The 23,474-nt window shown below is 50.9% G+C and overlaps 30 non-coding genes across 30 annotated transcripts; all 30 read left to right on the top strand.

Moving 5' to 3' along the window:
* The first annotated feature begins 628 nt into the window (after positions 1-628).
* On the top strand, positions 629-701 carry Trnaa-ugc (transfer RNA alanine (anticodon UGC)). Its single transcript has one exon. It is a non-coding gene; the product is annotated as a tRNA-Ala (tRNA).
* A 416-nt stretch (positions 702-1,117) lies between these two features.
* Positions 1,118-1,190, top strand: Trnaa-agc (transfer RNA alanine (anticodon AGC)). Its single transcript has one exon. It is a non-coding gene; the product is annotated as a tRNA-Ala (tRNA).
* A 1,013-nt stretch (positions 1,191-2,203) lies between these two features.
* On the top strand, positions 2,204-2,276 carry Trnaa-ugc (transfer RNA alanine (anticodon UGC)). Its single transcript has one exon. It is a non-coding gene; the product is annotated as a tRNA-Ala (tRNA).
* Positions 2,277-2,692: 416 nt separating this feature from the next.
* On the top strand, positions 2,693-2,765 carry Trnaa-agc (transfer RNA alanine (anticodon AGC)). The gene has a single exon. It is a non-coding gene; the product is annotated as a tRNA-Ala (tRNA).
* Positions 2,766-3,778: 1,013 nt separating this feature from the next.
* Trnaa-ugc (transfer RNA alanine (anticodon UGC)) lies at positions 3,779-3,851 on the top strand. The gene has a single exon. It is a non-coding gene; the product is annotated as a tRNA-Ala (tRNA).
* Positions 3,852-4,267: 416 nt separating this feature from the next.
* Positions 4,268-4,340, top strand: Trnaa-agc (transfer RNA alanine (anticodon AGC)). The gene has a single exon. It is a non-coding gene; the product is annotated as a tRNA-Ala (tRNA).
* Positions 4,341-5,353: 1,013 nt separating this feature from the next.
* On the top strand, positions 5,354-5,426 carry Trnaa-ugc (transfer RNA alanine (anticodon UGC)). Its single transcript has one exon. It is a non-coding gene; the product is annotated as a tRNA-Ala (tRNA).
* A 416-nt stretch (positions 5,427-5,842) lies between these two features.
* Trnaa-agc (transfer RNA alanine (anticodon AGC)) lies at positions 5,843-5,915 on the top strand. Its single transcript has one exon. It is a non-coding gene; the product is annotated as a tRNA-Ala (tRNA).
* A 1,013-nt stretch (positions 5,916-6,928) lies between these two features.
* Trnaa-ugc (transfer RNA alanine (anticodon UGC)) lies at positions 6,929-7,001 on the top strand. Its single transcript has one exon. It is a non-coding gene; the product is annotated as a tRNA-Ala (tRNA).
* A 416-nt stretch (positions 7,002-7,417) lies between these two features.
* Positions 7,418-7,490, top strand: Trnaa-agc (transfer RNA alanine (anticodon AGC)). Its single transcript has one exon. It is a non-coding gene; the product is annotated as a tRNA-Ala (tRNA).
* Positions 7,491-8,503: 1,013 nt separating this feature from the next.
* Trnaa-ugc (transfer RNA alanine (anticodon UGC)) lies at positions 8,504-8,576 on the top strand. The gene has a single exon. It is a non-coding gene; the product is annotated as a tRNA-Ala (tRNA).
* Positions 8,577-8,992: 416 nt separating this feature from the next.
* Trnaa-agc (transfer RNA alanine (anticodon AGC)) lies at positions 8,993-9,065 on the top strand. The gene has a single exon. It is a non-coding gene; the product is annotated as a tRNA-Ala (tRNA).
* A 1,013-nt stretch (positions 9,066-10,078) lies between these two features.
* On the top strand, positions 10,079-10,151 carry Trnaa-ugc (transfer RNA alanine (anticodon UGC)). Its single transcript has one exon. It is a non-coding gene; the product is annotated as a tRNA-Ala (tRNA).
* A 416-nt stretch (positions 10,152-10,567) lies between these two features.
* Trnaa-agc (transfer RNA alanine (anticodon AGC)) lies at positions 10,568-10,640 on the top strand. Its single transcript has one exon. It is a non-coding gene; the product is annotated as a tRNA-Ala (tRNA).
* Positions 10,641-11,653: 1,013 nt separating this feature from the next.
* Positions 11,654-11,726, top strand: Trnaa-ugc (transfer RNA alanine (anticodon UGC)). The gene has a single exon. It is a non-coding gene; the product is annotated as a tRNA-Ala (tRNA).
* A 416-nt stretch (positions 11,727-12,142) lies between these two features.
* Trnaa-agc (transfer RNA alanine (anticodon AGC)) lies at positions 12,143-12,215 on the top strand. The gene has a single exon. It is a non-coding gene; the product is annotated as a tRNA-Ala (tRNA).
* A 1,013-nt stretch (positions 12,216-13,228) lies between these two features.
* Positions 13,229-13,301, top strand: Trnaa-ugc (transfer RNA alanine (anticodon UGC)). Its single transcript has one exon. It is a non-coding gene; the product is annotated as a tRNA-Ala (tRNA).
* A 416-nt stretch (positions 13,302-13,717) lies between these two features.
* On the top strand, positions 13,718-13,790 carry Trnaa-agc (transfer RNA alanine (anticodon AGC)). Its single transcript has one exon. It is a non-coding gene; the product is annotated as a tRNA-Ala (tRNA).
* Positions 13,791-14,803: 1,013 nt separating this feature from the next.
* Trnaa-ugc (transfer RNA alanine (anticodon UGC)) lies at positions 14,804-14,876 on the top strand. Its single transcript has one exon. It is a non-coding gene; the product is annotated as a tRNA-Ala (tRNA).
* Positions 14,877-15,292: 416 nt separating this feature from the next.
* Trnaa-agc (transfer RNA alanine (anticodon AGC)) lies at positions 15,293-15,365 on the top strand. The gene has a single exon. It is a non-coding gene; the product is annotated as a tRNA-Ala (tRNA).
* A 1,013-nt stretch (positions 15,366-16,378) lies between these two features.
* Trnaa-ugc (transfer RNA alanine (anticodon UGC)) lies at positions 16,379-16,451 on the top strand. The gene has a single exon. It is a non-coding gene; the product is annotated as a tRNA-Ala (tRNA).
* A 416-nt stretch (positions 16,452-16,867) lies between these two features.
* Positions 16,868-16,940, top strand: Trnaa-agc (transfer RNA alanine (anticodon AGC)). The gene has a single exon. It is a non-coding gene; the product is annotated as a tRNA-Ala (tRNA).
* Positions 16,941-17,953: 1,013 nt separating this feature from the next.
* On the top strand, positions 17,954-18,026 carry Trnaa-ugc (transfer RNA alanine (anticodon UGC)). The gene has a single exon. It is a non-coding gene; the product is annotated as a tRNA-Ala (tRNA).
* Positions 18,027-18,434: 408 nt separating this feature from the next.
* Trnaa-agc (transfer RNA alanine (anticodon AGC)) lies at positions 18,435-18,507 on the top strand. Its single transcript has one exon. It is a non-coding gene; the product is annotated as a tRNA-Ala (tRNA).
* Positions 18,508-19,520: 1,013 nt separating this feature from the next.
* Trnaa-ugc (transfer RNA alanine (anticodon UGC)) lies at positions 19,521-19,593 on the top strand. The gene has a single exon. It is a non-coding gene; the product is annotated as a tRNA-Ala (tRNA).
* A 416-nt stretch (positions 19,594-20,009) lies between these two features.
* Positions 20,010-20,082, top strand: Trnaa-agc (transfer RNA alanine (anticodon AGC)). The gene has a single exon. It is a non-coding gene; the product is annotated as a tRNA-Ala (tRNA).
* Positions 20,083-21,095: 1,013 nt separating this feature from the next.
* Positions 21,096-21,168, top strand: Trnaa-ugc (transfer RNA alanine (anticodon UGC)). Its single transcript has one exon. It is a non-coding gene; the product is annotated as a tRNA-Ala (tRNA).
* Positions 21,169-21,584: 416 nt separating this feature from the next.
* Positions 21,585-21,657, top strand: Trnaa-agc (transfer RNA alanine (anticodon AGC)). Its single transcript has one exon. It is a non-coding gene; the product is annotated as a tRNA-Ala (tRNA).
* A 1,013-nt stretch (positions 21,658-22,670) lies between these two features.
* Trnaa-ugc (transfer RNA alanine (anticodon UGC)) lies at positions 22,671-22,743 on the top strand. Its single transcript has one exon. It is a non-coding gene; the product is annotated as a tRNA-Ala (tRNA).
* Positions 22,744-23,159: 416 nt separating this feature from the next.
* On the top strand, positions 23,160-23,232 carry Trnaa-agc (transfer RNA alanine (anticodon AGC)). The gene has a single exon. It is a non-coding gene; the product is annotated as a tRNA-Ala (tRNA).
* The last annotated feature ends 242 nt before the right edge of the window (positions 23,233-23,474 follow it).

Here is a 23,474-nt window from a genome sequence, read left to right as displayed (position 1 = left end):
ACATAGGCGCGAATACGGGAAGCTTGCAGCCCCTCGCTGCCTGCAGACACCGAGCAGCCACACTAGGTGGGCGGCCTAAGCCGTAGGCGAAATGTGCTCACTCGCTTGGGCGCGACGTCAAGCTCTAAATAAGGGTGTCACTAGCGTGAGCGTTGCGTGAGCGTCGTGTAAAGTCGGAAAAGTCGTCTGCATGGGTGAGTGCCATGTTTGGGGAGCGTTTCGTAGTTTGCGCAGTGCAATGGAGACGCGGAAACTTGTTGTGGCCCAGTCTTTTGCAGTTGGACGACAAGAGTGGTACACAGTAGTAAAGTGCGAGGCAGTGAGTTGGCATGAACAGTCGAGTGCACAATGGGGCTTCAGATGTGCTTGTTACCTCAGGTGCTGTGTGATTGTCGACATGGCTTGAAAACAGAGCAGCTTGTGACTGCCCCTTCAATTTAAGACGTTAAAAACGGACGGAATTTGCAGTCGTAATACGAGAGCATCGAAACTACTTGGAACTCTTGTGTATATGAACGCGTCCGCGCCTTTGTACTCTGTTCCCTTCAGCCCTGCAAACCAACCAACCATCGTGTCCGTGCACATAAGAGTAGTAAAGAATGGAGAACAGCGCAGCTTGGTTGTGCTTGGGGGCGTAGCTCAGTTGGTAGAGCGTTCGCTTTGCATGTGAAAGGTCCCGGGTTCAAGCCCCGGCGACTCCATGTTTTGTGGTCAGTGCGTGGTAAGTGTTGGTCGCGGCGAGCCTAAAGGCACGCAAGATGTTGCAAAGCCAGCGTCACAGACTAGTATACTGACGTAAGGAGAGCAAGACGTAAATGTGAGGACCGGCTGTTGTCGAGGTGTCATCGAGTGCAAATCTGCCTTAGGTAAAACGGCCTAACCTCAGTGAAGTCTAGAGAGTGAACAACACTTTCGTCTACCTCAGAGCGTTGGCCGAACGCTATTTTCGACGTCGTGCGTGCCACTTTGATTTTGGCCAACTACGATTCGATACAGAATGCAGGAAACCTGAAAGACACCCTCACAGACACATTGAGAGTAGTGTTTGTCTGCGGAATAATTGGAGTGCAAGGGTCTGTGCAATTGATATGGCTGTATGTAGCGCAGTTGGTCAGCAGGGGCCGTAGCTCAGATGGTAGAGCGCTCGCTTAGCATGCGAGAGGTACTGGGATCGATACCCAGCGCCTCCAGAATTTTTAACACACCAACATGCGCACACTGCCATGCAAGTGGAATAATTCACAGCCAGAAAATGTGTCAAGGCAGATACGAGCGAACGATTTGCAGCCACAATTGGCAAGCGTGCTGTAATGCGCAGGAAGTACCCTCCTCCCACCACTACACTTAATTTAGAAACAGTACACGTGTTCCCATAGGATTCTCAAACCTATGTCGGAAAGATCAGCCTTGCGCCGAATTCACAAAAATCCCACTGCACATTCCAATTCTTTACGTGCAGTCGGCTGCTACTGGTGTTGCTAGTTGTGACTGCTGATGACAGATGCCGTAGCAATCAATTCATGGAGTGAGTTGTATGTTTTGCGATACTCTGTCTCTGACAAGCAAGCAGAGGTGACATAGGCGCGAATACGGGAAGCTTGCAGCCCCTCGCTGCCTGCAGACACCGAGCAGCCACACTAGGTGGGCGGCCTAAGCCGTAGGCGAAATGTGCTCACTCGCTTGGGCGCGAAGTCAAGCTCTAAATAAGGCTGTCACTGGCGTGAGCGTTGCGTGAGCGTCGTGTAAAGTCGGAAAAGTCGTCTGCATGGGTGAGTGCCATGTTTGGGGAGCGTTTCGTAGTTTGCGCAGTGCAATGGAGACGCGGAAACTTGTTGTGGCCCAGTCTTTTGCAGTTGGACGACAAGAGTGGTACACAGTAGTAAAGTGCGAGGCAGTGAGTTGGCATGAACAGTCGAGTGCACAATGGGGCTTCAGATGTGCTTGTTACCTCAGGTGCTGTGTGATTGTCGACATGGCTTGAAAACAGAGCAGCTTGTGACTGCCCCTTCAATTTAAGACGTTAAAAACGGACGGAATTTGCAGTCGTAATACCAGAGCATCGAAACTACTTGGAACTCTTGTGTATATGAACGCGTCCGCGCCTTTGTACTCTGTTCCCTTCAGCCCTGCAAACCAACCAACCATCGCGTCCGTGCACATAAGAGTAGTAAAGAATGGAGAAGAGCGCAGCATGGTTGTGCTTGGCGGCGTAGCTCAGTTGGTAGAGCGTTCGCTTTGCATGTGAACGGTCCCGGGTTGAAGCCCCGGCGCCTCCATGTTTTGTGGTCAGTGCGTGGTAAGTGTTGGTCGCGGCGAGCCTAAAGGCACGCAAGATGTTGCAAAGCCAGCGTCACAGACTAGTATACTGACGTAAGGAGAGCAAGACGTAAATGTGAGGACCGGCTGTTGTCGAGGTGTCATCGAGTGCAAATCTGCCTTAGGTAAAACGGCCTAACCTCAATGAAGTCTAGAGAGTGAACAACACTTTCGTCTACCTCAGAGCGTTGGCCGAACGCTATTTTCGACGTCGTGCGTGCCACTTTGATTTTGGCCAACTACGATTCGATACAGAATGCAGGAAACCTGAAAGACACCCTCACAGACACATTGAGAGTAGTGTTTGTCTGCGGAATAATTGGAGTGCAAGGGTCTGTGCAATTGATATGGCTGTATGTAGCGCAGTTGGTCAGCAGGGGCCGTAGCTCAGATGGTAGAGCGCTCGCTTAGCATGCGAGAGGTACTGGGATCGATACCCAGCGCCTCCAGAATTTTTAACACACCAACATGCGCACACTGCCATGCAAGTGGAATAATTCACAGCCAGAAAATGTGTCAAGGCAGATACGAGCCTACGATTAGCAGCCACAATTGGCAAGCGTGCTGTAATGCGCAGGAAGTACCCTCCTCCCACCACTACACTTAATTTAGAAACAGTACACGTGTTCCCATAGGATTCTCAAACCTATGTCGGAAAGATCAGCTTTGCGCCGAATTCACAAAAATCCCACTGCACATTCCAATTCTTTACGTGCAGTCGGCTGCTACTGGTGTTGCTAGTTGTGACTGCTGATGACAGATGCCGTAGCAATCAATTCATGGAGTGAGTTGTATGTTTTGCGATACTCTGTCTCTGACAAGCAAGCAGAGGTGACATAGGCGCGAATACGGGAAGCTTGCAGCCCCTCGCTGCCTGCAGACACCGAGCAGCCACACTAGGTGGGCGGCCTAAGCCGTAGGCGAAATGTGCTCACTCGCTTGGGCGCGAAGTCAAGCTCTAAATAAGGCTGTCACTGGCGTGAGCGTTGCGTGAGCGTCGTGTAAAGTCGGAAAAGTCGTCTGCATGGGTGAGTGCCATGTTTGGGGAGCGTTTCGTAGTTTGCGCAGTGCAATGGAGACGCGGAAACTTGTTGTGGCCCAGTCTTTTGCAGTTGGACGACAAGAGTGGTACACAGTAGTAAAGTGCGAGGCAGTGAGTTGGCATGAACAGTCGAGTGCACAATGGGGCTTCAGATGTGCTTGTTACCTCAGGTGCTGTGTGATTGTCGACATGGCTTGAAAACAGAGCAGCTTGTGACTGCCCCTTCAATTTAAGACGTTAAAAACGGACGGAATTTGCAGTCGTAATACCAGAGCATCGAAACTACTTGGAACTCTTGTGTATATGAACGCGTCCGCGCCTTTGTACTCTGTTCCCTTCAGCCCTGCAAACCAACCAACCATCGCGTCCGTGCACATAAGAGTAGTAAAGAATGGAGAAGAGCGCAGCATGGTTGTGCTTGGCGGCGTAGCTCAGTTGGTAGAGCGTTCGCTTTGCATGTGAACGGTCCCGGGTTGAAGCCCCGGCGCCTCCATGTTTTGTGGTCAGTGCGTGGTAAGTGTTGGTCGCGGCGAGCCTAAAGGCACGCAAGATGTTGCAAAGCCAGCGTCACAGACTAGTATACTGACGTAAGGAGAGCAAGACGTAAATGTGAGGACCGGCTGTTGTCGAGGTGTCATCGAGTGCAAATCTGCCTTAGGTAAAACGGCCTAACCTCAATGAAGTCTAGAGAGTGAACAACACTTTCGTCTACCTCAGAGCGTTGGCCGAACGCTATTTTCGACGTCGTGCGTGCCACTTTGATTTTGGCCAACTACGATTCGATACAGAATGCAGGAAACCTGAAAGACACCCTCACAGACACATTGAGAGTAGTGTTTGTCTGCGGAATAATTGGAGTGCAAGGGTCTGTGCAATTGATATGGCTGTATGTAGCGCAGTTGGTCAGCAGGGGCCGTAGCTCAGATGGTAGAGCGCTCGCTTAGCATGCGAGAGGTACTGGGATCGATACCCAGCGCCTCCAGAATTTTTAACACACCAACATGCGCACACTGCCATGCAAGTGGAATAATTCACAGCCAGAAAATGTGTCAAGGCAGATACGAGCCTACGATTAGCAGCCACAATTGGCAAGCGTGCTGTAATGCGCAGGAAGTACCCTCCTCCCACCACTACACTTAATTTAGAAACAGTACACGTGTTCCCATAGGATTCTCAAACCTATGTCGGAAAGATCAGCTTTGCGCCGAATTCACAAAAATCCCACTGCACATTCCAATTCTTTACGTGCAGTCGGCTGCTACTGGTGTTGCTAGTTGTGACTGCTGATGACAGATGCCGTAGCAATCAATTCATGGAGTGAGTTGTATGTTTTGCGATACTCTGTCTCTGACAAGCAAGCAGAGGTGACATAGGCGCGAATACGGGAAGCTTGCAGCCCCTCGCTGCCTGCAGACACCGAGCAGCCACACTAGGTGGGCGGCCTAAGCCGTAGGCGAAATGTGCTCACTCGCTTGGGCGCGAAGTCAAGCTCTAAATAAGGCTGTCACTGGCGTGAGCGTTGCGTGAGCGTCGTGTAAAGTCGGAAAAGTCGTCTGCATGGGTGAGTGCCATGTTTGGGGAGCGTTTCGTAGTTTGCGCAGTGCAATGGAGACGCGGAAACTTGTTGTGGCCCAGTCTTTTGCAGTTGGACGACAAGAGTGGTACACAGTAGTAAAGTGCGAGGCAGTGAGTTGGCATGAACAGTCGAGTGCACAATGGGGCTTCAGATGTGCTTGTTACCTCAGGTGCTGTGTGATTGTCGACATGGCTTGAAAACAGAGCAGCTTGTGACTGCCCCTTCAATTTAAGACGTTAAAAACGGACGGAATTTGCAGTCGTAATACCAGAGCATCGAAACTACTTGGAACTCTTGTGTATATGAACGCGTCCGCGCCTTTGTACTCTGTTCCCTTCAGCCCTGCAAACCAACCAACCATCGCGTCCGTGCACATAAGAGTAGTAAAGAATGGAGAAGAGCGCAGCATGGTTGTGCTTGGCGGCGTAGCTCAGTTGGTAGAGCGTTCGCTTTGCATGTGAACGGTCCCGGGTTGAAGCCCCGGCGCCTCCATGTTTTGTGGTCAGTGCGTGGTAAGTGTTGGTCGCGGCGAGCCTAAAGGCACGCAAGATGTTGCAAAGCCAGCGTCACAGACTAGTATACTGACGTAAGGAGAGCAAGACGTAAATGTGAGGACCGGCTGTTGTCGAGGTGTCATCGAGTGCAAATCTGCCTTAGGTAAAACGGCCTAACCTCAATGAAGTCTAGAGAGTGAACAACACTTTCGTCTACCTCAGAGCGTTGGCCGAACGCTATTTTCGACGTCGTGCGTGCCACTTTGATTTTGGCCAACTACGATTCGATACAGAATGCAGGAAACCTGAAAGACACCCTCACAGACACATTGAGAGTAGTGTTTGTCTGCGGAATAATTGGAGTGCAAGGGTCTGTGCAATTGATATGGCTGTATGTAGCGCAGTTGGTCAGCAGGGGCCGTAGCTCAGATGGTAGAGCGCTCGCTTAGCATGCGAGAGGTACTGGGATCGATACCCAGCGCCTCCAGAATTTTTAACACACCAACATGCGCACACTGCCATGCAAGTGGAATAATTCACAGCCAGAAAATGTGTCAAGGCAGATACGAGCCTACGATTAGCAGCCACAATTGGCAAGCGTGCTGTAATGCGCAGGAAGTACCCTCCTCCCACCACTACACTTAATTTAGAAACAGTACACGTGTTCCCATAGGATTCTCAAACCTATGTCGGAAAGATCAGCTTTGCGCCGAATTCACAAAAATCCCACTGCACATTCCAATTCTTTACGTGCAGTCGGCTGCTACTGGTGTTGCTAGTTGTGACTGCTGATGACAGATGCCGTAGCAATCAATTCATGGAGTGAGTTGTATGTTTTGCGATACTCTGTCTCTGACAAGCAAGCAGAGGTGACATAGGCGCGAATACGGGAAGCTTGCAGCCCCTCGCTGCCTGCAGACACCGAGCAGCCACACTAGGTGGGCGGCCTAAGCCGTAGGCGAAATGTGCTCACTCGCTTGGGCGCGAAGTCAAGCTCTAAATAAGGCTGTCACTGGCGTGAGCGTTGCGTGAGCGTCGTGTAAAGTCGGAAAAGTCGTCTGCATGGGTGAGTGCCATGTTTGGGGAGCGTTTCGTAGTTTGCGCAGTGCAATGGAGACGCGGAAACTTGTTGTGGCCCAGTCTTTTGCAGTTGGACGACAAGAGTGGTACACAGTAGTAAAGTGCGAGGCAGTGAGTTGGCATGAACAGTCGAGTGCACAATGGGGCTTCAGATGTGCTTGTTACCTCAGGTGCTGTGTGATTGTCGACATGGCTTGAAAACAGAGCAGCTTGTGACTGCCCCTTCAATTTAAGACGTTAAAAACGGACGGAATTTGCAGTCGTAATACCAGAGCATCGAAACTACTTGGAACTCTTGTGTATATGAACGCGTCCGCGCCTTTGTACTCTGTTCCCTTCAGCCCTGCAAACCAACCAACCATCGCGTCCGTGCACATAAGAGTAGTAAAGAATGGAGAAGAGCGCAGCATGGTTGTGCTTGGCGGCGTAGCTCAGTTGGTAGAGCGTTCGCTTTGCATGTGAACGGTCCCGGGTTGAAGCCCCGGCGCCTCCATGTTTTGTGGTCAGTGCGTGGTAAGTGTTGGTCGCGGCGAGCCTAAAGGCACGCAAGATGTTGCAAAGCCAGCGTCACAGACTAGTATACTGACGTAAGGAGAGCAAGACGTAAATGTGAGGACCGGCTGTTGTCGAGGTGTCATCGAGTGCAAATCTGCCTTAGGTAAAACGGCCTAACCTCAATGAAGTCTAGAGAGTGAACAACACTTTCGTCTACCTCAGAGCGTTGGCCGAACGCTATTTTCGACGTCGTGCGTGCCACTTTGATTTTGGCCAACTACGATTCGATACAGAATGCAGGAAACCTGAAAGACACCCTCACAGACACATTGAGAGTAGTGTTTGTCTGCGGAATAATTGGAGTGCAAGGGTCTGTGCAATTGATATGGCTGTATGTAGCGCAGTTGGTCAGCAGGGGCCGTAGCTCAGATGGTAGAGCGCTCGCTTAGCATGCGAGAGGTACTGGGATCGATACCCAGCGCCTCCAGAATTTTTAACACACCAACATGCGCACACTGCCATGCAAGTGGAATAATTCACAGCCAGAAAATGTGTCAAGGCAGATACGAGCCTACGATTAGCAGCCACAATTGGCAAGCGTGCTGTAATGCGCAGGAAGTACCCTCCTCCCACCACTACACTTAATTTAGAAACAGTACACGTGTTCCCATAGGATTCTCAAACCTATGTCGGAAAGATCAGCTTTGCGCCGAATTCACAAAAATCCCACTGCACATTCCAATTCTTTACGTGCAGTCGGCTGCTACTGGTGTTGCTAGTTGTGACTGCTGATGACAGATGCCGTAGCAATCAATTCATGGAGTGAGTTGTATGTTTTGCGATACTCTGTCTCTGACAAGCAAGCAGAGGTGACATAGGCGCGAATACGGGAAGCTTGCAGCCCCTCGCTGCCTGCAGACACCGAGCAGCCACACTAGGTGGGCGGCCTAAGCCGTAGGCGAAATGTGCTCACTCGCTTGGGCGCGAAGTCAAGCTCTAAATAAGGCTGTCACTGGCGTGAGCGTTGCGTGAGCGTCGTGTAAAGTCGGAAAAGTCGTCTGCATGGGTGAGTGCCATGTTTGGGGAGCGTTTCGTAGTTTGCGCAGTGCAATGGAGACGCGGAAACTTGTTGTGGCCCAGTCTTTTGCAGTTGGACGACAAGAGTGGTACACAGTAGTAAAGTGCGAGGCAGTGAGTTGGCATGAACAGTCGAGTGCACAATGGGGCTTCAGATGTGCTTGTTACCTCAGGTGCTGTGTGATTGTCGACATGGCTTGAAAACAGAGCAGCTTGTGACTGCCCCTTCAATTTAAGACGTTAAAAACGGACGGAATTTGCAGTCGTAATACCAGAGCATCGAAACTACTTGGAACTCTTGTGTATATGAACGCGTCCGCGCCTTTGTACTCTGTTCCCTTCAGCCCTGCAAACCAACCAACCATCGCGTCCGTGCACATAAGAGTAGTAAAGAATGGAGAAGAGCGCAGCATGGTTGTGCTTGGCGGCGTAGCTCAGTTGGTAGAGCGTTCGCTTTGCATGTGAACGGTCCCGGGTTGAAGCCCCGGCGCCTCCATGTTTTGTGGTCAGTGCGTGGTAAGTGTTGGTCGCGGCGAGCCTAAAGGCACGCAAGATGTTGCAAAGCCAGCGTCACAGACTAGTATACTGACGTAAGGAGAGCAAGACGTAAATGTGAGGACCGGCTGTTGTCGAGGTGTCATCGAGTGCAAATCTGCCTTAGGTAAAACGGCCTAACCTCAATGAAGTCTAGAGAGTGAACAACACTTTCGTCTACCTCAGAGCGTTGGCCGAACGCTATTTTCGACGTCGTGCGTGCCACTTTGATTTTGGCCAACTACGATTCGATACAGAATGCAGGAAACCTGAAAGACACCCTCACAGACACATTGAGAGTAGTGTTTGTCTGCGGAATAATTGGAGTGCAAGGGTCTGTGCAATTGATATGGCTGTATGTAGCGCAGTTGGTCAGCAGGGGCCGTAGCTCAGATGGTAGAGCGCTCGCTTAGCATGCGAGAGGTACTGGGATCGATACCCAGCGCCTCCAGAATTTTTAACACACCAACATGCGCACACTGCCATGCAAGTGGAATAATTCACAGCCAGAAAATGTGTCAAGGCAGATACGAGCCTACGATTAGCAGCCACAATTGGCAAGCGTGCTGTAATGCGCAGGAAGTACCCTCCTCCCACCACTACACTTAATTTAGAAACAGTACACGTGTTCCCATAGGATTCTCAAACCTATGTCGGAAAGATCAGCTTTGCGCCGAATTCACAAAAATCCCACTGCACATTCCAATTCTTTACGTGCAGTTGGCTGCTACTGGTGTTGCTAGTTGTGACTGCTGATGACAGATGCCGTAGCAATCAATTCATGGAGTGAGTTGTATGTTTTGCGATACTCTGTCTCTGACAAGCAAGCAGAGGTGACATAGGCGCGAATACGGGAAGCTTGCAGCCCCTCGCTGCCTGCAGACACCGAGCAGCCACACTAGGTGGGCGGCCTAAGCCGTAGGCGAAATGTGCTCACTCGCTTGGGCGCGACGTCAAGCTCTAAATAAGGGTGTCACTAGCGTGAGCGTTGCGTGAGCGTCGTGTAAAGTCGGAAAAGTCGTCTGCATGGGTGAGTGCCATGTTTGGGGAGCGTTTCGTAGTTTGCGCAGTGCAATGGAGACGCGGAAACTTGTTGTGGCCCAGTCTTTTGCAGTTGGACGACAAGAGTGGTACACAGTAGTAAAGTGCGAGGCAGTGAGTTGGCATGAACAGTCGAGTGCACAATGGGGCTTCAGATGTGCTTGTTACCTCAGGTGCTGTGTGATTGTCGACATGGCTTGAAAACAGAGCAGCTTGTGACTGCCCCTTCAATTTAAGACGTTAAAAACGGACGGAATTTGCAGTCGTAATACCAGAGCATCGAAACTACTTGGAACTCTTGTGTATATGAACGCGTCCGCGCCTTTGTACTCTGTTCCCTTCAGCCCTGCAAACCAACCAACCATCGTGTCCGTGCACATAAGAGTAGTAAAGAATGGAGAACAGCGCAGCTTGGTTGTGCTTGGGGGCGTAGCTCAGTTGGTAGAGCGTTCGCTTTGCATGTGAAAGGTCCCGGGTTCAAGCCCCGCCGCCTCCATGTTTTGTGGTCAGTGCGTGGTAAGTGTTGGTCGCGGCGAGCCTAAAGGCACGCAAGATGTTGCAAAGCCAGCGTCACAGACTAGTATACTGACGTAAGGAGAGCAAGACGTAAATGTGAGGACCGGCTGTTGTCGAGGTGTCATCGAGTGCAAATCTGCCTTGGGTAAAACGGCCTAACCTCAGTGAAGTCTAGAGAGTGAACAACACTTTCGTCTACCTCAGAGCGTTGGCCGAACGCTATTTTCGACGTCGTGCGTGCCACTTTGATTCTGGCCAACTACGATTCGATACAGAATGCAGGAAACCTGAAAGACACCCTCACAGACACATTGAGAGTAGTGTTTGTCTGCGGAATAATTGGAGTGCAAGGGTCTGTGCAATTGATATGGCTGTATGTAGCGCAGTTGGTCAGCAGGGGGCGTAGCTCAGATGGTAGAGCGCTCGCTTAGCATGCGAGAGGTACTGGGATCGATACCCAGCGCCTCCAGAATTTTTAACACACCAACATGCGCACACTGCCATGCAAGTGGAATAATTCACAGCCAGAAAATGTGTCAAGGCAGATACGAGCGAACGATTTGCAGCCACAATTGGCAAGCGTGCTGTAATGCGCAGGAAGTACCCTCCTCCCACCACTACACTTAATTTAGAAACAGTACACGTGTTCCCATAGGATTCTCAAACCTATGTCGGAAAGATCAGCCTTGCGCCGAATTCACAAAAATCCCACTGCACATTCCAATTCTTTACGTGCAGTCGGCTGCTACTGGTGTTGCTAGTTGTGACTGCTGATGACAGATGCCGTAGCAATCAATTCATGGAGTGAGTTGTATGTTTTGCGATACTCTGTCTCTGACAAGCAAGCAGAGGTGACATAGGCGCGAATACGGGAAGCTTGCAGCCCCTCGCTGCCTGCAGACACCGAGCAGCCACACTAGGTGGGCGGCCTAAGCCGTAGGCGAAATGTGCTCACTCGCTTGGGCGCGAAGTCAAGCTCTAAATAAGGGTGTCACTGGCGTGAGCGTTGCGTGAGCGTCGTGTAAAGTCGGAAAAGTCGTCTGCATGGGTGAGTGCCATGTTTGGGGAGCGTTTCGTAGTTTGCGCAGTGCAATGGAGACGCGGAAACTTGTTGTGGCCCAGTCTTTTGCAGTTGGACGACAAGAGTGGTACACAGTAGTAAAGTGCGAGGCAGTGAGTTGGCATGAACAGTCGAGTGCACAATGGGGCTTCAGATGTGCTTGTTACCTCAGGTGCTGTGTGATTGTCGACATGGCTTGAAAACAGAGCAGCTTGTGACTGCCCCTTCAATTTAAGACGTTAAAAACGGACGGAATTTGCAGTCGTAATACCAGAGCATCGAAACTACTTGGAACTCTTGTGTATATGAACGCGTCCGCGCCTTTGTACTCTGTTCCCTTCAGCCCTGCAAACCAACCAACCATCGTGTCCGTGCACATAAGAGTAGTAAAGAATGGAGAACAGCGCAGCTTGGTTGTGCTTGGGGGCGTAGCTCAGTTGGTAGAGCGTTCGCTTTGCATGTGAAAGGTCCCGGGTTCAAGCCCCGCCGCCTCCATGTTTTGTGGTCAGTGCGTGGTAAGTGTTGGTCGCGGCGAGCCTAAAGGCACGCAAGATGTTGCAAAGCCAGCGTCACAGACTAGTATACTGACGTAAGGAGAGCAAGACGTAAATGTGAGGACCGGCTGTTGTCGAGGTGTCATCGAGTGCAAATCTGCCTTGGGTAAAACGGCCTAACCTCAGTGAAGTCTAGAGAGTGAACAACACTTTCGTCTACCTCAGAGCGTTGGCCGAACGCTATTTTCGACGTCGTGCGTGCCACTTTGATTCTGGCCAACTACGATTCGATACAGAATGCAGGAAACCTGAAAGACACCCTCACAGACACATTGAGAGTAGTGTTTGTCTGCGGAATAATTGGAGTGCAAGGGTCTGTGCAATTGATATGGCTGTATGTAGCGCAGTTGGTCAGCAGGGGGCGTAGCTCAGATGGTAGAGCGCTCGCTTAGCATGCGAGAGGTACTGGGATCGATACCCAGCGCCTCCAGAATTTTTAACACACCAACATGCGCACACTGCCATGCAAGTGGAATAATTCACAGCCAGAAAATGTGTCAAGGCAGATACGAGCGAACGATTTGCAGCCACAATTGGCAAGCGTGCTGTAATGCGCAGGAAGTACCCTCCTCCCACCACTACACTTAATTTAGAAACAGTACACGTGTTCCCATAGGATTCTCAAACCTATGTCGGAAAGATCAGCCTTGCGCCGAATTCACAAAAATCCCACTGCACATTCCAATTCTTTACGTGCAGTCGGCTGCTACTGGTGTTGCTAGTTGTGACTGCTGATGACAGATGCCGTAGCAATCAATTCATGGAGTGAGTTGTATGTTTTGCGATACTCTGTCTCTGACAAGCAAGCAGAGGTGACATAGGCGCGAATACGGGAAGCTTGCAGCCCCTCGCTGCCTGCAGACACCGAGCAGCCACACTAGGTGGGCGGCCTAAGCCGTAGGCGAAATGTGCTCACTCGCTTGGGCGCGAAGTCAAGCTCTAAATAAGGCTGTCACTGGCGTGAGCGTTGCGTGAGCGTCGTGTAAAGTCGGAAAAGTCGTCTGCATGGGTGAGTGCCATGTTTGGGGAGCGTTTCGTAGTTTGCGCAGTGCAATGGAGACGCGGAAACTTGTTGTGGCCCAGTCTTTTGCAGTTGGACGACAAGAGTGGTACACAGTAGTAAAGTGCGAGGCAGTGAGTTGGCATGAACAGTCGAGTGCACAATGGGGCTTCAGATGTGCTTGTTACCTCAGGTGCTGTGTGATTGTCGACATGGCTTGAAAACAGAGCAGCTTGTGACTGCCCCTTCAATTTAAGACGTTAAAAACGGACGGAATTTGCAGTCGTAATACCAGAGCATCGAAACTACTTGGAACTCTTGTGTATATGAACGCGTCCGCGCCTTTGTACTCTGTTCCCTTCAGCCCTGCAAACCAACCAACCATCGTGTCCGTGCACATAAGAGTAGTAAAGAATGGAGAACAGCGCAGCTTGGTTGTGCTTGGGGGCGTAGCTCAGTTGGTAGAGCGTTCGCTTTGCATGTGAAAGGTCCCGGGTTCAAGCCCCGCCGCCTCCATGTTTTGTGGTCAGTGCGTGGTAAGTGTTGGTCGCGGCGAGCCTAAAGGCACGCAAGATGTTGCAAAGCCAGCGTCACAGACTAGTATACTGACGTAAGGAGAGCAAGACGTAAATGTGAGGACCGGCTGTTGTCGAGGTGTCATCGAGTGCAAATCTGCCTTGGGTAAAACGGCCTAACCTCAGTGAAGTCTAGAGAGTGAACAACACTTTCGTCTACCTCAGAGCGTTGGCCGAACGCTATTTTCGACGTCGTGCGTGCCACTTTGATTCTGGCCAACTACGATTCGATACAGAATGCAGGAAACCTGAAAGACACCCTCACAGACACATTGAGAGTAGTGTTTGTCTGCGGAATAATTGGAGTGCAAGGGTCTGTGCAATTGATATGGCTGTATGTAGCGCAGTTGGTCAGCAGGGGGCGTAGCTCAGATGGTAGAGCGCTCGCTTAGCATGCGAGAGGTACTGGGATCGATACCCAGCGCCTCCAGAATTTTTAACACACCAACATGCGCACACTGCCATGCAAGTGGAATAATTCACAGCCAGAAAATGTGTCAAGGCAGATACGAGCGAACGATTTGCAGCCACAATTGGCAAGCGTGCTGTAATGCGCAGGAAGTACCCTCCTCCCACCACTACACTTAATTTAGAAACAGTACACGTGTTCCCATAGGATTCTCAAACCTATGTCGGAAAGATCAGCCTTGCGCCGAATTCACAAAAATCCCACTGCACATTCCAATTCTTTACGTGCAGTCGGCTGCTACTGGTGTTGCTAGTTGTGACTGCTGATGACAGATGCCGTAGCAATCAATTCATGGAGTGAGTTGTATGTTTTGCGATACTCTGTCTCTGACAAGCAAGCAGAGGTGACATAGGCGCGAATACGGGAAGCTTGCAGCCCCTCGCTGCCTGCAGACACCGAGCAGCCACACTAGGTGGGCGGCCTAAGCCGTAGGCGAAATGTGCTCACTCGCTTGGGCGCGAAGTCAAGCTCTAAATAAGGCTGTCACTGGCGTGAGCGTTGCGTGAGCGTCGTGTAAAGTCGGAAAAGTCGTCTGCATGGGTGAGTGCCATGTTTGGGGAGCGTTTCGTAGTTTGCGCAGTGCAATGGAGACGCGGAAACTTGTTGTGGCCCAGTCTTTTGCAGTTGGACGACAAGAGTGGTACACAGTAGTAAAGTGCGAGGCAGTGAGTTGGCATGAACAGTCGAGTGCACAATGGGGCTTCAGATGTGCTTGTTACCTCAGGTGCTGTGTGATTGTCGACATGGCTTGAAAACAGAGCAGCTTGTGACTGCCCCTTCAATTTAAGACGTTAAAAACGGACGGAATTTGCAGTCGTAATACCAGAGCATCGAAACTACTTGGAACTCTTGTGTATATGAACGCGTCCGCGCCTTTGTACTCTGTTCCCTTCAGCCCTGCAAACCAACCAACCATCGCGTCCGTGCACATAAGAGTAGTAAAGAATGGAGAAGAGCGCAGCATGGTTGTGCTTGGCGGCGTAGCTCAGTTGGTAGAGCGTTCGCTTTGCATGTGAACGGTCCCGGGTTGAAGCCCCGGCGCCTCCATGTTTTGTGGTCAGTGCGTGGTAAGTGTTGGTCGCGGCGAGCCTAAAGGCACGCAAGATGTTGCAAAGCCAGCGTCACAGACTCGTATACTGACGTAAGGAGAGCAAGACGTAAATGTGAGGACCGGCTGTTGTCGAGGTGTCATCGAGTGCAAATCTGCCTTAGGTAAAACGGCCTAACCTCAGTGAAGTCTAGAGAGTGAACAACACTTTCGTCTACCTCAGAGCGTTGGCCGAACGCTATTTTCGACGTCGTGCGTGCCACTTTGATTTTGGCCAACTACGATTCGATACAGAATGCAGGAAACCTGAAAGACACCCTCACAGACACATTGAGAGTAGTGTTTGTCTGCGGAATAATTGGAGTGCAAGGGTCTGTGCAATTGATATGGCTGTATGTAGCGCAGTTGGTCAGCAGGGGGCGTAGCTCAGATGGTAGAGCGCTCGCTTAGCATGCGAGAGGTACTGGGATCGATACCCAGCGCCTCCAGAATTTTTAACACACCAACATGCGCACACTGCCATGCAAGTGGAATAATTCACAGCCAGAAAATGTGTCAAGGCAGATACGAGCGAACGATTAGCAGCCACAATTGGCAAGCGTGCTGTAATGCGCAGGAAGTACCCTCCTCCCACCACTACACTTAATTTAGAAACAGTACACGTGTTCCCATAGGATTCTCAAACCTATGTCGGAAAGATCAGCCTTGCGCCGAATTCACAAAAATCCCACTGCACATTCCAATTCTTTACGTGCAGTCGGCTGCTACTGGTGTTGCTAGTTGTGACTGCTGATGACAGATGCCGTAGCAATCAATTCATGGAGTGAGTTGTATGTTTTGCGATACTCTGTCTCTGACAAGCAAGCAGAGGTGACATAGGCGCGAATACGGGAAGCTTGCAGCCCCTCGCTGCCTGCAGACACCGAGCAGCCACACTAGGTGGGCGGCCTAAGCCGTAGGCGAAATGTGCTCACTCGCTTGGGCGCGAAGTCAAGCTCTAAATAAGGCTGTCACTGGCGTGAGCGTTGCGTGAGCGTCGTGTAAAGTCGGAAAAGTCGTCTGCATGGGTGAGTGCCATGTTTGGGGAGCGTTTCGTAGTTTGCGCAGTGCAATGGAGACGCGGAAACTTGTTGTGGCCCAGTCTTTTGCAGTTGGACGACAAGAGTGGTACACAGTAGTAAAGTGCGAGGCAGTGAGTTGGCATGAACAGTCGAGTGCACAATGGGGCTTCAGATGTGCTTGTTACCTCAGGTGCTGTGTGATTGTCGACATGGCTTGAAAACAGAGCAGCTTGTGACTGCCCCTTCAATTTAAGACGTTAAAAACGGACGGAATTTGCAGTCGTAATACCAGAGCATCGAAACTACTTGGAACTCTTGTGTATATGAACGCGTCCGCGCCTTTGTACTCTGTTCCCTTCAGCCCTGCAAACCAACCAACCATCGTGTCCGTGCACATAAGAGTAGTAAAGAATGGAGAACAGCGCAGCTTGGTTGTGCTTGGGGGCGTAGCTCAGTTGGTAGAGCGTTCGCTTTGCATGTGAAAGGTCCCGGGTTCAAGCCCCGCCGCCTCCATGTTTTGTGGTCAGTGCGTGGTAAGTGTTGGTCGCGGCGAGCCTAAAGGCACGCAAGATGTTGCAAAGCCAGCGTCACAGACTAGTATACTGACGTAAGGAGAGCAAGACGTAAATGTGAGGACCGGCTGTTGTCGAGGTGTCATCGAGTGCAAATCTGCCTTGGGTAAAACGGCCTAACCTCAGTGAAGTCTAGAGAGTGAACAACACTTTCGTCTACCTCAGAGCGTTGGCCGAACGCTATTTTCGACGTCGTGCGTGCCACTTTGATTCTGGCCAACTACGATTCGATACAGAATGCAGGAAACCTGAAAGACACCCTCACAGACACATTGAGAGTAGTGTTTGTCTGCGGAATAATTGGAGTGCAAGGGTCTGTGCAATTGATATGGCTGTATGTAGCGCAGTTGGTCAGCAGGGGGCGTAGCTCAGATGGTAGAGCGCTCGCTTAGCATGCGAGAGGTACTGGGATCGATACCCAGCGCCTCCAGAATTTTTAACACACCAACATGCGCACACTGCCATGCAAGTGGAATAATTCACAGCCAGAAAATGTGTCAAGGCAGATACGAGCGAACGATTTGCAGCCACAATTGGCAAGCGTGCTGTAATGCGCAGGAAGTACCCTCCTCCCACCACTACACTTAATTTAGAAACAGTACACGTGTTCCCATAGGATTCTCAAACCTATGTCGGAAAGATCAGCCTTGCGCCGAATTCACAAAAATCCCACTGCACATTCCAATTCTTTACGTGCAGTCGGCTGCTACTGGTGTTGCTAGTTGTGACTGCTGATGACAGATGCCGTAGCAATCAATTCATGGAGTGAGTTGTATGTTTTGCGATACTCTGTCTCTGACAAGCAAGCAGAGGTGACATAGGCGCGAATACGGGAAGCTTGCAGCCCCTCGCTGCCTGCAGACACCGAGCAGCCACACTAGGTGGGCGGCCTAAGCCGTAGGCGAAATGTGCTCACTCGCTTGGGCGCGAAGTCAAGCTCTAAATAAGGCTGTCACTGGCGTGAGCGTTGCGTGAGCGTCGTGTAAAGTCGGAAAAGTCGTCTGCATGGGTGAGTGCCATGTTTGGGGAGCGTTTCGTAGTTTGCGCAGTGCAATGGAGACGCGGAAACTTGTTGTGGCCCAGTCTTTTGCAGTTGGACGACAAGAGTGGTACACAGTAGTAAAGTGCGAGGCAGTGAGTTGGCATGAACAGTCGAGTGCACAATGGGGCTTCAGATGTGCTTGTTACCTCAGGTGCTGTGTGATTGTCGACATGGCTTGAAAACAGAGCAGCTTGTGACTGCCCCTTCAATTTAAGACGTTAAAAACGGACGGAATTTGCAGTCGTAATACCAGAGCATCGAAACTACTTGGAACTCTTGTGTATATGAACGCGTCCGCGCCTTTGTACTCTGTTCCCTTCAGCCCTGCAAACCAACCAACCATCGCGTCCGTGCACATAAGAGTAGTAAAGAATGGAGAAGAGCGCAGCATGGTTGTGCTTGGCGGCGTAGCTCAGTTGGTAGAGCGTTCGCTTTGCATGTGAACGGTCCCGGGTTGAAGCCCCGGCGCCTCCATGTTTTGTGGTCAGTGCGTGGTAAGTGTTGGTCGCGGCGAGCCTAAAGGCACGCAAGATGTTGCAAAGCCAGCGTCACAGACTAGTATACTGAGAGCAAGACGTAAATGTGAGGACCGGCTGTTGTCGAGGTGTCATCGAGTGCAAATCTGCCTTGGGTAAAACGGCCTAACCTCAGTGAAGTCTAGAGAGTGAACAACACTTTCGTCTACCTCAGAGCGTTGGCCGAACGCTATTTTCGACGTCGTGCGTGCCACTTTGATTCTGGCCAACTACGATTCGATACAGAATGCAGGAAACCTGAAAGACACCCTCACAGACACATTGAGAGTAGTGTTTGTCTGCGGAATAATTGGAGTGCAAGGGTCTGTGCAATTGATATGGCTGTATGTAGCGCAGTTGGTCAGCAGGGGGCGTAGCTCAGATGGTAGAGCGCTCGCTTAGCATGCGAGAGGTACTGGGATCGATACCCAGCGCCTCCAGAATTTTTAACACACCAACATGCGCACACTGCCATGCAAGTGGAATAATTCACAGCCAGAAAATGTGTCAAGGCAGATACGAGCGAACGATTAGCAGCCACAATTGGCAAGCGTGCTGTAATGCGCAGGAAGTACCCTCCTCCCACCACTACACTTAATTTAGAAACAGTACACGTGTTCCCATAGGATTCTCAAACCTATGTCGGAAAGATCAGCCTTGCGCCGAATTCACAAAAATCCCACTGCACATTCCAATTCTTTACGTGCAGTCGGCTGCTACTGGTGTTGCTAGTTGTGACTGCTGATGACAGATGCCGTAGCAATCAATTCATGGAGTGAGTTGTATGTTTTGCGATACTCTGTCTCTGACAAGCAAGCAGAGGTGACATAGGCGCGAATACGGGAAGCTTGCAGCCCCTCGCTGCCTGCAGACACCGAGCAGCCACACTAGGTGGGCGGCCTAAGCCGTAGGCGAAATGTGCTCACTCGCTTGGGCGCGAAGTCAAGCTCTAAATAAGGCTGTCACTGGCGTGAGCGTTGCGTGAGCGTCGTGTAAAGTCGGAAAAGTCGTCTGCATGGGTGAGTGCCATGTTTGGGGAGCGTTTCGTAGTTTGCGCAGTGCAATGGAGACGCGGAAACTTGTTGTGGCCCAGTCTTTTGCAGTTGGACGACAAGAGTGGTACACAGTAGTAAAGTGCGAGGCAGTGAGTTGGCATGAACAGTCGAGTGCACAATGGGGCTTCAGATGTGCTTGTTACCTCAGGTGCTGTGTGATTGTCGACATGGCTTGAAAACAGAGCAGCTTGTGACTGCCCCTTCAATTTAAGACGTTAAAAACGGACGGAATTTGCAGTCGTAATACCAGAGCATCGAAACTACTTGGAACTCTTGTGTATATGAACGCGTCCGCGCCTTTGTACTCTGTTCCCTTCAGCCCTGCAAACCAACCAACCATCGCGTCCGTGCACATAAGAGTAGTAAAGAATGGAGAAGAGCGCAGCATGGTTGTGCTTGGCGGCGTAGCTCAGTTGGTAGAGCGTTCGCTTTGCATGTGAACGGTCCCGGGTTGAAGCCCCGGCGCCTCCATGTTTTGTGGTCAGTGCGTGGTAAGTGTTGGTCGCGGCGAGCCTAAAGGCACGCAAGATGTTGCAAAGCCAGCGTCACAGACTCGTATACTGACGTAAGGAGAGCAAGACGTAAATGTGAGGACCGGCTGTTGTCGAGGTGTCATCGAGTGCAAATCTGCCTTAGGTAAAACGGCCTAACCTCAGTGAAGTCTAGAGAGTGAACAACACTTTCGTCTACCTCAGAGCGTTGGCCGAACGCTATTTTCGACGTCGTGCGTGCCACTTTGATTTTGGCCAACTACGATTCGATACAGAATGCAGGAAACCTGAAAGACACCCTCACAGACACATTGAGAGTAGTGTTTGTCTGCGGAATAATTGGAGTGCAAGGGTCTGTGCAATTTATATGGCTGTATGTAGCGCAGTTGGTCAGCAGGGGGCGTAGCTCAGATGGTAGAGCGCTCGCTTAGCATGCGAGAGGTACTGGGATCGATACCCAGCGCCTCCAGAATTTTTAACACACCAACATGCGCACACTGCCATGCAAGTGGAATAATTCACAGCCAGAAAATGTGTCAAGGCAGATACGAGCGAACGATTAGCAGCCACAATTGGCAAGCGTGCTGTAATGCGCAGGAAGTACCCTCCTCCCACCACTACACTTAATTTAGAAACAGTACACGTGTTCCCATAGGATTCTCAAACCTATGTCGGAAAGATCAGCCTTGCGCCGAATTCACAAAAATCCCACTGCACATTCCAATTCTTTACGTGCAGTCGGCTGCTACTGGTGTTGCTAGTTGTGACTGCTGATGACAGATGCCGTAGCAATCAATTCATGGAGTGAGTTGTATGTTTTGCGATACTCTGTCTCTGACAAGCAAGCAGAGGTGACATAGGCGCGAATACGGGAAGCTTGCAGCCCCTCGCTGCCTGCAGACACCGAGCAGCCACACTAGGTGGGCGGCCTAAGCCGTAGGCGAAATGTGCTCACTCGCTTGGGCGCGAAGTCAAGCTCTAAATAAGGGTGTCACTGGCGTGAGCGTTGCGTGAGCGTCGTGTAAAGTCGGAAAAGTCGTCTGCATGGGTGAGTGCCATGTTTGGGGAGCGTTTCGTAGTTTGCGCAGTGCAATGGAGACGCGGAAACTTGTTGTGGCCCAGTCTTTTGCAGTTGGACGACAAGAGTGGTACACAGTAGTAAAGTGCGAGGCAGTGAGTTGGCATGAACAGTCGAGTGCACAATGGGGCTTCAGATGTGCTTGTTACCTCAGGTGCTGTGTGATTGTCGACATGGCTTGAAAACAGAGCAGCTTGTGACTGCCCCTTCAATTTAAGACGTTAAAAACGGACGGAATTTGCAGTCGTAATACCAGAGCATCGAAACTACTTGGAACTCTTGTGTATATGAACGCGTCCGCGCCTTTGTACTCTGTTCCCTTCAGCCCTGCAAACCAACCAACCATCGTGTCCGTGCACATAAGAGTAGTAAAGAATGGAGAACAGCGCAGCTTGGTTGTGCTTGGGGGCGTAGCTCAGTTGGTAGAGCGTTCGCTTTGCATGTGAAAGGTCCCGGGTTCAAGCCCCGGCGCCTCCATGTTTTGTGGTCAGTGCGTGGTAAGTGTTGGTCGCGGCGAGCCTAAAGGCACGCAAGATGTTGCAAAGCCAGCGTCACAGACTCGTATACTGACGTAAGGAGAGCAAGACGTAAATGTGAGGACCGGCTGTTGTCGAGGTGTCATCGAGTGCAAATCTGCCTTGGGTAAAACGGCCTAACCTCAGTGAAGTCTAGAGAGTGAACAACACTTTCGTCTACCTCAGAGCGTTGGCCGAACGCTATTTTCGACGTCGTGCGTGCCACTTTGATTCTGGCCAACTACGATTCGATACAGAATGCAGGAAACCTGAAAGACACCCTCACAGACACATTGAGAGTAGTGTTTGTCTGCGGAATAATTGGAGTGCAAGGGTCTGTGCAATTGATATGGCTGTATGTAGCGCAGTTGGTCAGCAGGGGGCGTAGCTCAGATGGTAGAGCGCTCGCTTAGCATGCGAGAGGTACTGGGATCGATACCCAGCGCCTCCAGAATTTTTAACACACCAACATGCGCACACTGCCATGCAAGTGGAATAATTCACAGCCAGAAAATGTGTCAAGGCAGATACGAGCGAACGATTAGCAGCCACAATTGGCAAGCGTGCTGTAATGCGCAGGAAGTACCCTCCTCCCACCACTACACTTAATTTAGAAACAGTACACGTGTTCCCATAGGATTCTCAAACCTATGTCGGAAAGATCAGCCTTGCGCCGAATTCACAAAAATCCCACTGCACATTCCAATTCTTTACGTGCAGTCGGCTGCTACTGGTGTTGCTAGTTGTGACTGCTGATGACAGATGCCGTAGCAATCAATTCATGGAGTGAGTTGTATGTTTTGCGATACTCTGTCTCTGACAAGCAAGCAGAGGTGACATAGGCGCGAATACGGGAAGCTTGCAGCCCCTCGCTGCCTGCAGACACCGAGCAGCCACACTAGGTGGGCGGCCTAAGCCGTAGGCGAAATGTGCTCACTCGCTTGGGCGCGAAGTCAAGCTCTAAATAAGGCTGTCACTGGCGTGAGCGTTGCGTGAGCGTCGTGTAAAGTCGGAAAAGTCGTCTGCATGGGTGAGTGCCATGTTTGGGGAGCGTTTCGTAGTTTGCGCAGTGCAATGGAGACGCGGAAACTTGTTGTGGCCCAGTCTTTTGCAGTTGGACGACAAGAGTGGTACACAGTAGTAAAGTGCGAGGCAGTGAGTTGGCATGAACAGTCGAGTGCACAATGGGGCTTCAGATGTGCTTGTTACCTCAGGTGCTGTGTGATTGTCGACATGGCTTGAAAACAGAGCAGCTTGTGACTGCCCCTTCAATTTAAGACGTTAAAAACGGACGGAATTTGCAGTCGTAATACCAGAGCATCGAAACTACTTGGAACTCTTGTGTATATGAACGCGTCCGCGCCTTAGTACTCTGTTCCCTTCAGCCCTGCAAACCAACCAACCATCGTGTCCGTGCACATAAGAGTAGTAAAGAATGGAGAACAGCGCAGCTTGGTTGTGCTTGGGGGCGTAGCTCAGTTGGTAGAGCGTTCGCTTTGCATGTGAAAGGTCCCGGGTTCAAGCCCCGGCGCCTCCATGTTTTGTGGTCAGTGCGTGGTAAGTGTTGGTCGCGGCGAGCCTAAAGGCACGCAAGATGTTGCAAAGCCAGCGTCACAGACTAGTATACTGACGTAAGGAGAGCAAGACGTAAATGTGAGGACCGGCTGTTGTCGAGGTGTCATCGAGTGCAAATCTGCCTTGGGTAAAACGGCCTAACCTCAGTGAAGTCTAGAGAGTGAACAACACTTTCGTCTACCTCAGAGCGTTGGCCGAACGCTATTTTCGACGTCGTGCGTGCCACTTTGATTCTGGCCAACTACGATTCGATACAGAATGCAGGAAACCTGAAAGACACCCTCACAGACACATTGAGAGTAGTGTTTGTCTGCGGAATAATTGGAGTGCAAGGGTCTGTGCAATTGATATGGCTGTATGTAGCGCAGTTGGTCAGCAGGGGGCGTAGCTCAGATGGTAGAGCGCTCGCTTAGCATGCGAGAGGTACTGGGATCGATACCCAGCGCCTCCAGAATTTTTAACACACCAACATGCGCACACTGCCATGCAAGTGGAATAATTCACAGCCAGAAAATGTGTCAAGGCAGATACGAGCGAACGATTAGCAGCCACAATTGGCAAGCGTGCTGTAATGCGCAGGAAGTACCCTCCTCCCACCACTACACTTAATTTAGAAACAGTACACGTGTTCCCATAGGATTCTCAAACCTATGTCGGAAAGATCAGCCTTGCGCCGAATTCACAAAAATCCCA

This window comes from Schistocerca serialis, chromosome 10, assembly GCF_023864345.2.
Source record: "Schistocerca serialis cubense isolate TAMUIC-IGC-003099 chromosome 10, iqSchSeri2.2, whole genome shotgun sequence".
Classification (NCBI taxonomy): domain Eukaryota; kingdom Metazoa; phylum Arthropoda; class Insecta; order Orthoptera; family Acrididae; genus Schistocerca; species Schistocerca serialis.
The sequence above is the reverse complement of the archived record's forward strand: the minus strand, read 5'-3'. Positions and strand labels throughout refer to the sequence as shown.